The sequence below is a fragment of the Sorex fumeus genome, unplaced genomic scaffold (assembly GCF_029834395.1).
Source record: "Sorex fumeus unplaced genomic scaffold, SorFum_2.1 ptg000131l, whole genome shotgun sequence".
NCBI lineage: Eukaryota > Metazoa > Chordata > Mammalia > Eulipotyphla > Soricidae > Sorex > Sorex fumeus.
In genome coordinates, this window is record NW_026606188.1 from 40,122,609 (window position 1) to 40,131,730 (window position 9,122).

General features: G+C 49.1%; 1 pseudogene; it reads right to left on the bottom strand.

The window, feature by feature from the left end:
* Positions 1 to 982, bottom strand: LOC130046115 (mesoderm-specific transcript homolog protein-like; annotated as a pseudogene).
* Positions 983 to 9,122: the final 8,140 nt, after the last annotated feature.

Sequence of the window (9,122 nt, forward strand, 5' to 3'; positions counted from 1 at the left end):
TCAGACGGAGTTGATGAAGCCCATGTAAGCATTCAAGAAGCCCGTGGGATCCTCTAGCTGTGGATAGTGGCTAATGTGGTCATTCAGAATCGACACTGTGGACCGCAATAGCGTTTTCCTGTACAGCTCCAAAAATTCCAGAAGAGGGTTCACAGGATCCATTGGCCCTTAGATAAAATGAATAGGAATGTTTACAGAGGCTAGTGCTCTGATCCAGCGTCATCGAAACTTCTTCCTCTGGTTGATGTACTGCAAGAGACTGTCGATGACCAGGTTCCTGTTGTTGTTTTGGATCCCTGCCCACATGTTTCACAGCTCTCTCTCCGAGGGGCGTGTGTAGAGCCTGAAGACGGGGGGTGAGACCTCGAGAGAAGACAAAGAAGTTCATCAGCTGTGTGAGGATGGGAGAGGGCATGCCTCCATCTTTCAGCAGCTTTTGAAGGAGGAGAGGCCGATGAGTCTCAGGAAAAATACCTCCACTGGACAGACAGAGACTCTTGATGGTGAGCCGGCCAGATCGATTCTGCTTGAACCTATAGAGCAGCTCCTGGGCAAGAATATCTCTGTAATTGTGAGACAGAAGGTTGATTTTGCGGTTCTGGAGAACCAGGTGCCACAGGAGCACCTCTACGATGCTGGCCTGCTCGAATATGGAGTAGTGATGTGGTCTGGGTTTGTCACTGAAGCCAAAGCCTAGGAAATTGAGGGCAATCACACAATGAAATCTCAGGGTCAGACCCTCCCAAATCTTGTACCAATCATAGCTGGATGTTGGAAAGCCACATAAAAGCACCACCGTCTCGGGACTTCTAATCATGCCCACGGAGTCTTGGTAGAAGATGCACAGCCCCTTTTAGGTGAAGAATTTGCCGGACGACTTCCATGAGTGAAGCACAGGGGAGAGATATGGGGGTGGGATGTGCAGGTAGGCTTCCAGCAGGGGCACCGCCAGCAGCCCCACCTGGACCCACCACTCCTTCATCCTGACTCAGATAGGATCTGGGCTACAGGACTCCATGTTGGGGGAAGTGGGAGCACATGCACCTCTGGTCTAGTCTCTGGGCCTTGGCCATTGATGAGATTACATGGCGCAGGGGGCAATTCATGGGCCTGACTGCCAAGCTTCCAGAAAACTGGGACCTGGGGGGAGGAGACCCAATCCTGATTCAAGTGGTCTTGGAGATCTCAGTCATGGGTTCCCGAATACCTGGGTTTTCCTACAGGCTGGCTCTTTGGTGAGGTTCATCTTGTTTTGGGTGAGGCTTGTCTCCTCTTGGGTGAGGCTCTTTCGAGCGTGTGGAGAGTGACCTTGGGCATGGCAGTGGTTGCGTTCTGGAGGTTTTTTGGCTGCCGGGGCTCTACTTGGGGCAAGGAGGGAAACTCAACCCGTCCCCCTCCGAGGTGCCCCGGTGAAGACAGCCTGGCATGGGGTCAGGAGATTCTGTGGTGCTCTCTTCTAGGAGCTTTAGTTTAGAGTCTCTGGGTCTCTGGTTGATGAGATTGTATGACACTGGGGGCAGTCTGTGGGTGCGACTGTCAAGCCACTGAAAAACTGGGGATCTGAGGGGAGGAGGCCCAGTTCCAATCCAAGAGAGCCTGGAGATCTCGGTCACGGGTTCCCGCTTACCTCCTCACTACAGGCCCTGTGTCTTTTGATCTCTTTTGAAACATATGGGTCTCTGAAATAAGGCCAATAAGTGAGCTTATATAGCTGAGTCCAAGGTGGTTTGTAGATATGACTCCCAAATACCTAACTTTTGGCCTCTTAATTTCTTGGTAAACTTGGCCCCAAGTTGTTGGGGTCTGGCCAAAGACACAGAAGCAATTTTGGGGTATCTGGAAGTCTGAAGGCATCATCAGGCTGCTGATGCACTCACCCCACAGGTACAGGTTGACCTGCTGGCGGCACCATACCCCTAACCTTTGCTTCTTTGTGTGAGCTTCAGTTGGTCATCTTTGTACAGCATTTGGGATGGTACATGGGGTGACAGATCAGGACACTGTGGTGTGGCCTGTCCTCCTGCCCCCCGCCTCCATCAGCACACACAGATGAGGGTACCCACAAAACTCCGAAATCACAGGTGGATGACAGAGCTGGCTCCCACCCAGATGTAGTTTGGTTCATGCCGCTTTCCCTTGGCTACTGGGTGGTAGATAGTATTTGCCCAGGGAGCAAGTGTGAGAGAGACAACTGTTTTGTCTCCGGAGTAGCTGAAACCAGACTACTTGAAGAAACTCCCCGACACGCTGAAGTATTCTCGCAGTTTCTGGGGAAGAGGCCCTGGTTTGCAGGGGACAAGGTAAAGAAGCTGGCTGGGCCGTGGGGGCTGTCAGGTTTCCCAGATGAGAGGGGGCGCTTGCTTCTCCCTGTGTCTCTGCAGCGCATGTTTGGCTGGGTTTCCAACATGAAGGAAGTTACAGCGGGTTTTGTGACACCCCCCCCCCCCCCCGCCCTCCTAACTCTGTGTGTCTTTTTCTATTAGTTTTCTCCCTGAAGGTTACTTAGTCCTGGAGCTAAAAGGAAGCATCACTTGCTTTTGGGGGGAACTTTGTTTTGCCATGGTCTGCCTCTGAATCTTCAGTATTTGGTGCCACATTTTATCTTAGAGCCAGCCGCACTGTGGGAGAAGGGTCAGCTCTCTTCACTGATGGGAAAGTGAAGCTGGGAGGAGAGTGACAGCTCGGATCACAATCAGTCCAGGCCCTGCTGAGGGCTTCCTGAGCCTCTGGCCTCCCTGGCTCGCACTCTGTGACTCTCCCTTCCTGAGGCAAAGGGAAAAGTCTGAGTCCCTTTCCCAGATAGATTCCTAGCAAAGGGCAGAGCAGGTGAAGCCTTTGTTTGATGTGGGAGCGGCTGGTGATAGTGCTGCAAGGATAGTAGAAGGACAAAGACCCAGACAGTGTCCACTGTGCTTTCCAGAAAGCTCCACAGCCACCCCAGCTCTGTGTGGAGAGGAGAAACACACCCATGGGATTCTGCTCTCGGGTGCTTGAAGGAGAATCTGTCCTAGAAGAAGCTTCCCCGGAGGGAAGGACTTTCCCTCTGTTGATTGTATGACCCCACCTACCCACCTACCTGTAATTATTACCCCAACCCCTCATGCTTTGGGATTTAACGAGGCTGTAAGAGTGGGCTGGGGGAGGCAGAAGGAGAAGGAAGTAATATGGGGAGGCAGAAGCAGGAAGGAGAAGTATGGAGGAGCAGATCCAAGAGGAGGGTGAGGGGGATCAGGGGAGGCAGAAGCAGACGGGGGCTCCTCCTCCTGCTCTTCATCGTCACCCTGAATCCAATATCAAGAGACATATAGTCTCTGGATTACATCTTTCTTTTTGTTTGTTTCTTTTTGGGCCACACCAGTGATGCTTAGGGGCTATTCTTGACCCTGAGCTTACAAGTGACCCCTGATGGTGCTGGGGGACCATAAGAGATGCCAGGGATCGAACCTGGTCAGTTGTGTGCGAGGCAAGCACCTTTCCAGCTGCACTCTTTCTCAGCCTCTGGGTTGCATATTAGAATTCTGATCCATTAGATTTTCAGGCTATTGTATGCTTTCTTCCATCCCATCAAAATATTTTCATTTAGCAGAGGTGAGAGTGTGAGTGAGCAGGGTATTGGGGAGAGGGGAGCAATTTTCTCTCCCATTCCATGCCCTGCACAATGATGCTTTATTTGCTCTCACAACTCTACTTGAAAACCACCCTGACTTGAAAGTGCCATTACTGACAACAATTCAAATGTTGACCAATGGTTAGGGCCAGGTTGACTGCTGTTCATGAATATGATTCCGTTATTCACATGATAAAAATTATTTTTTGTTGCACAAATATGAAATATGGGTCCTGCTAATCTGCACTCACAGATAATTTTCAAAGACAGGGAGCTAATGCAAAGAGATGTGCCTATAAAAGTGGACTGTGTCATCCCAGCTATAGGAGAGTAGTCACAGGCAGAAGAATCCAGGTGGGAAACTAGTGGTGATATTGTGTCCCTTGCCATTGAAGGGACTTTGTGACTGGCTACAGCACTCTCTACAATACAGGTGTTTTCTCTCAGTTCCCATATGGATTCCACAAGCACATAAGTCACCAGCCTAACTGTATACACTAAGACTTGTGATTTTTACTACATATGATCTGAACATGAATGATAATTCTACAAGGTACTTCGCTGCATACTCCTCCCCCAGTGCTCTCTGCTTCCTGGGTTCAGATTTAGGGCTCAGGTCCCCTCAAGCAGGCCTGCCAGACAGTGTGTGTTTAAGCAAAGCTCTTTTTTTGGGTTCTTGTTTATTTGTTTATTTCTTGTTGATCCCATTTTCACATTTAGTTATTAACTGATAACATTTCCTTCTTAGAGGAAACAATTTTTATCCTCTATCTTTGACATGCACAGCACAACACTAGTAATAGTATTTAGAATGCTTCTTTAACAACAACTTAAGCACAATTTTAAAGCAAGTGCATTAATATTTACTGATAAGTTTCCCGTTTACTTGCTCAGGAAAGTGGCTACATGTCAAAGAACTATTCCAAAGCTCTGCTACTTGTCATGATATTCCAATTGTTAATATGCGAGGTTGTTGTTGTTGTTGTTGTTGTTGTTGTTGGGCCACATCCCTGATCACTGTACTCCACTGCCAGCACTGCTGGTACCACCATCCCCCATCACTGCACACCACTGCCAGCACTGCTAGTACCCCTAGTCCATCACCACACTTCCACTGCCAATTCTGCTAGTAGAACCACAACACTTTCACTGCCCTACCCGCTGTACTATCACTCTGGCCCTGATAAAACCTTTATTTCAAAGAGAAATGTGGGGCTGGAGCAATTGTACAGTAGGGCGTTTACCTTGCATGCAGCCAACCAGGGTTCGATTCCCAGCATCCATATGGTCCTCTGAGCACTGCCAGGGGTAATTCCTGAGTGCAGAGCCAGGACTAACCTCTGTGCATCACCAGGTGTGACCCAAAAAGAAAAACAAAAGAGAAATGTATTCAGTTCTTGGGTCATGTGTGTTTTTTTTAAGCTTATACTATATCACACTTCTAAAATTTGTGTGTGGCTGGAGCAATAGTAAAGTGTGTAGGACTCTTGCTTTGCACGTGGCCGACCTGGATTTGTTCCCTGATATCCCATAGGTCTTCTCAGCACCTCCAGGAGAAATAAGTGAGCGCAGACCCAAGAGTAATCCCTGTGTGTCACTGGATGTGCCGTCCCCCCCCCCTTTTTTTTGCAAGGATAATCAAGTTGGAAAACAGTACGGAGTCTCATTAGAAAACTAAAATTACAACTACCTTATGGATCAGCAATTTGACTTCTGGTATCTATTTGAAGAATATGAAAACATGAACTGAAAAAGTCATATCCACCCCAATGCTTACTGCAGTGTTATTTGGGGGCATTCCCAAGCAGTGCTCAAGGGGCCTGGAGCCACCTTCATTGATCCTTGGCCAAGCAGGCCAGTGTTTCAGAGTGAGAATATGGTGCTGTTTGGGGGGGCCCTGCGGTGTTCAGGACTCAAGACCCCACTGGTGGTGCTTGGGAGTCTCCAGAGCTGCTCCTAGCAATGTTCAGAAGACCTCCTGAGATTGAGTGGGGTGGAACCTGGGTTAGGTGCATGCTAGGCAGGCTTCCTCACCACTGTACTATCTCCCAGTCCTGCAGCATTATTTATAGTAGCTAATATGGGCCACCAGCAGAAGTATCCATTGGTGGATGGTTGGATGAAAAAGACGTGCTATATAAACAATGAAACACTACCCAGATTTACACAAAAGATGAAATTTTGTCATTTACAACAGCACGGAGGGAACTGTGGGGAGTTCAAGCAAAATAGGTCAGAAGGGGAAAGACTACTAGTGGACAATTTGTCTAGGTAGGCAATATCAAGACATAAAACCAATGAATGGACAAAACAAAACAAAACAAAGAAAAAGAGAACAGTGTTGGGCAGGAGAGATTGCTCTCAGGACTGAAACGCCTGATTTGCATGCAGGAGTCCTGGGTTCAATCTCTAGCATTTTATGGTTCCCCAGTACTACGCAAAGAGACCCTATACTGCTCCTGCCTTCACCCCAAAATAAGAACCTCAAAAACAAACAAGGTTATCAAGAGTAGAAGGGTCAAGGTAGGGTATGCACTTAACTGGAAATGCTTATGTTTTTGGTTTTGGAAAGAAATTTGAAAAGTAATCTGTGAATTACTGCAAAGAATTTTGGTATATTCACATCCCACTTTTTTTCATTTTTGTTTTCTCTCCCTTCTCTGGTTTCTCTCTCCCACCCTCTTTTTTCCAGTACACGCTGTACTACCTACTACCAGGGCCTTTATTTGTATTTATTTATTTATTTTTAAATAAACAGATTTTATTTGGAGTTTTAAGGTGTGGAGGGGGAGAGAAAGAGAGAGAATAACGTACTCAAGAGAGAACATGGGTTTCTCCAAGGGCGGAGAGAGCCTCTACACATACCAGCATTAGACACGAAAGCACGAAAGTACACATCTCAAGAGGGGAGATGCGGGCGACACATGTGTTCAGCCGCCACATGTGCTCAGCCACGTGGGCAAGCAGCACATGGGCTCCAGCAGCATATGTGGCCTACCAAGCCTTTTTAGTGAAAGAGCTGCCAAGCCTTTTAGTGAAAGGTCTTCAATGTGTCATTGTTGATATTTGGATGTGAGAGGGATTTGTGCTCATCCTCGCCTGCATTCTCATTATTTCTTAAACCTTTCATGCCACATTTATTGACATCCTGCGACAATCCATTTGATCGATTACTTAATTGAAAGCTTTGAAAAATTTTCTAAAAAATTTCCAAAGACCAGTTTGTTTTCATGCTATTTTTTTCTTCACGATTATTGCTACTATTATTACTTGATTCAAAATTTTCTTTTTCTTTCTTTTATTTTTGGTTTACTCCTGGCTTTGTGCCCAGGGACCACTCCTGGCAGTGCTTGGGGTACTAGGGATCAAACCCGGGTCAGCACATGCAAGGCAAGTGCATCACCCCCTATGCTACCTCTCCAAGCCAAAAATTCCATTTCTTCTAACAAAAGTTTTGATATAGTTGTGATTGTTCCACTTGAATAAAGAATTTTGAACCTCAGGTTAAATAGAATTTCTTAGATTTACTGAGAGTTTGAGAGTTAGCAGTAGGGATGGAGAACACAGAGTACAGGTAAGTGACCCAATGAATTTTTTTGTCCTGCACAGTGTGGTCCGAAAAACTAGAATTGCTGGGCAAGAATAGAGATTCAAAGGACTGGAGCACAAGTTTAGCATGTGGAAGACCCAAGTTCAGAACTTGGCATCACATAGTCCTCTGAGTACAACCTGGAGTGACCCCTGAGCACTGAGTCAGGAGTAGCCCCTGTGCATGCCCAGGTATGATCTGCAGACCAACCAAAAAACCTAACAAAACACACTTGATGGTGTAGCTCAGAAATAGAATACTTCTTTACATGTGTGAGACAGACAGTGTGGCCAGTGTTTCCCTCAGACCCCTCTTAAGTTTCAAGACCTCCATAGTCTTTCATAGACCCCCCTCCACTCCCACTTGGTGGGAGGGGGGTCCCTGCAAAGACTGTCTCCCTCCCTCCCTCCCTTCCTTCCTTCCTTCCTTCTTTCCTTCCTTCCTTCCTTCCTTCCTTCCTTCCTTCCTTCCTTCCTTCCTTCCTTCCTTCCTTGCTTCCTTCCTTCCTTTTCCCCTGTCTGCACAAAATGTGCAGAAATTTCTGCATGAATGATGTGCAGGAATTTCTTCATGAATGACCAACCCTTAACGTACTGTGAAAAATCTACTACAGAAGTCAACACTGGAGTTCACCATTGCCGCCAGCCCATCATTTTGGAAAACTGACCTAGACCCATGGGCAAAGGCTGCACCTGGCCTGCACCCAGGAGAGTTGGAGGCAGACTCTGTGCTTGGAGAGGCTTCAGGCTGGGCCTGGGGACATCCGAATCTGGGAGCATAGCAGTACCCTCTCACATCTCAAACCCTACCTGGTTCCAGCCAGGCAGGGTGCAAATATGTGAAGTGGGAACCTGAATAACCAAGTTCCTACAGTACCATCCTGTCTTTAGAAGACCTCAAGGCTTCTGGATGCACCCTGCTTGGCCTGACAGCTGCTGTAGCGGGCGATTGACCCCTAAGAGGGAAAGAGAGAGGCAGCGAGAACTTGGAACGATTCCGGCTTGAACCCGAGGCACCGAGTCTACATCCGTGCAAAAAGAGTGCTGTGCTTGTCCCCTCTAGCCAGGGGAACCCTGAACTCCCGTCCTGTCTCTTAGGGGCGAGGGAGGCCAGCAGGCAACACAGCTCTGGGGCTGCCGCTGTATCTTCGTCTCCTACTGGCCGTTGCCATTCCTAAATGAGTCCCCAACACTATTTTCTTCATTTTGCATCTGCTCTTCCTAAGCCACAGAACCAAAAGGTGGGCGCGCGATCGACTGGGCAGGACAACACCCGGGAATGCATTTCCTTATCTCGGCCCCATCCCACCGAAAGCGTCCGCTCCAGGCTGAAGGACGGTGACAGTGTCTGGGAGGAGCGTCCTCGTTGGCCCGAGTCCGGGAATTCCAGGGAAGGCGAAGATTCAAATTCTGCATTTCAGGGGCTTTTATTTTGCACTGTGCGCCTCACGGAGCCCGGCCAGCTGGGATTGAGCAATGCCCTGACGGGAAGGAAAGGGAGAGGCAGCGAGAACTTGGAACGACTCCGGCTTGAACCCGAGGCACCGAGTCTACACCCGTGCAAAAAGTGTGCTGGAGCGAGGCGACTTCCATCCCTGCCAATCCCATGACAGGGAGCGCCGGGCAGAAGCTCGGCCCTGCCAGACGGGGTTTACTTTTGGGCATCCAGATCAGGGGTCCCCCACAAATCTGAGTGGCCGAAATGGGTCTAGAACACGCCTTCGTGGCGGGTGGGCGCGGGTGAAGACCCTGCTCTCTGCGGGCTGCCAGAGGCGGGCCCGGGGCGGGGCCTGGGATCGGGGCGGGGCTGGGGCGGAGCCTGGGCCTGGAGCGGGGCGGAATCTTGGGGCGTGGTCTCGTATCAGGGAGGGGCGGGGCCTAGCCTGGGCAGGGCGGGGCCGGGGCGGGGCCAGGACACTTGCCTTTC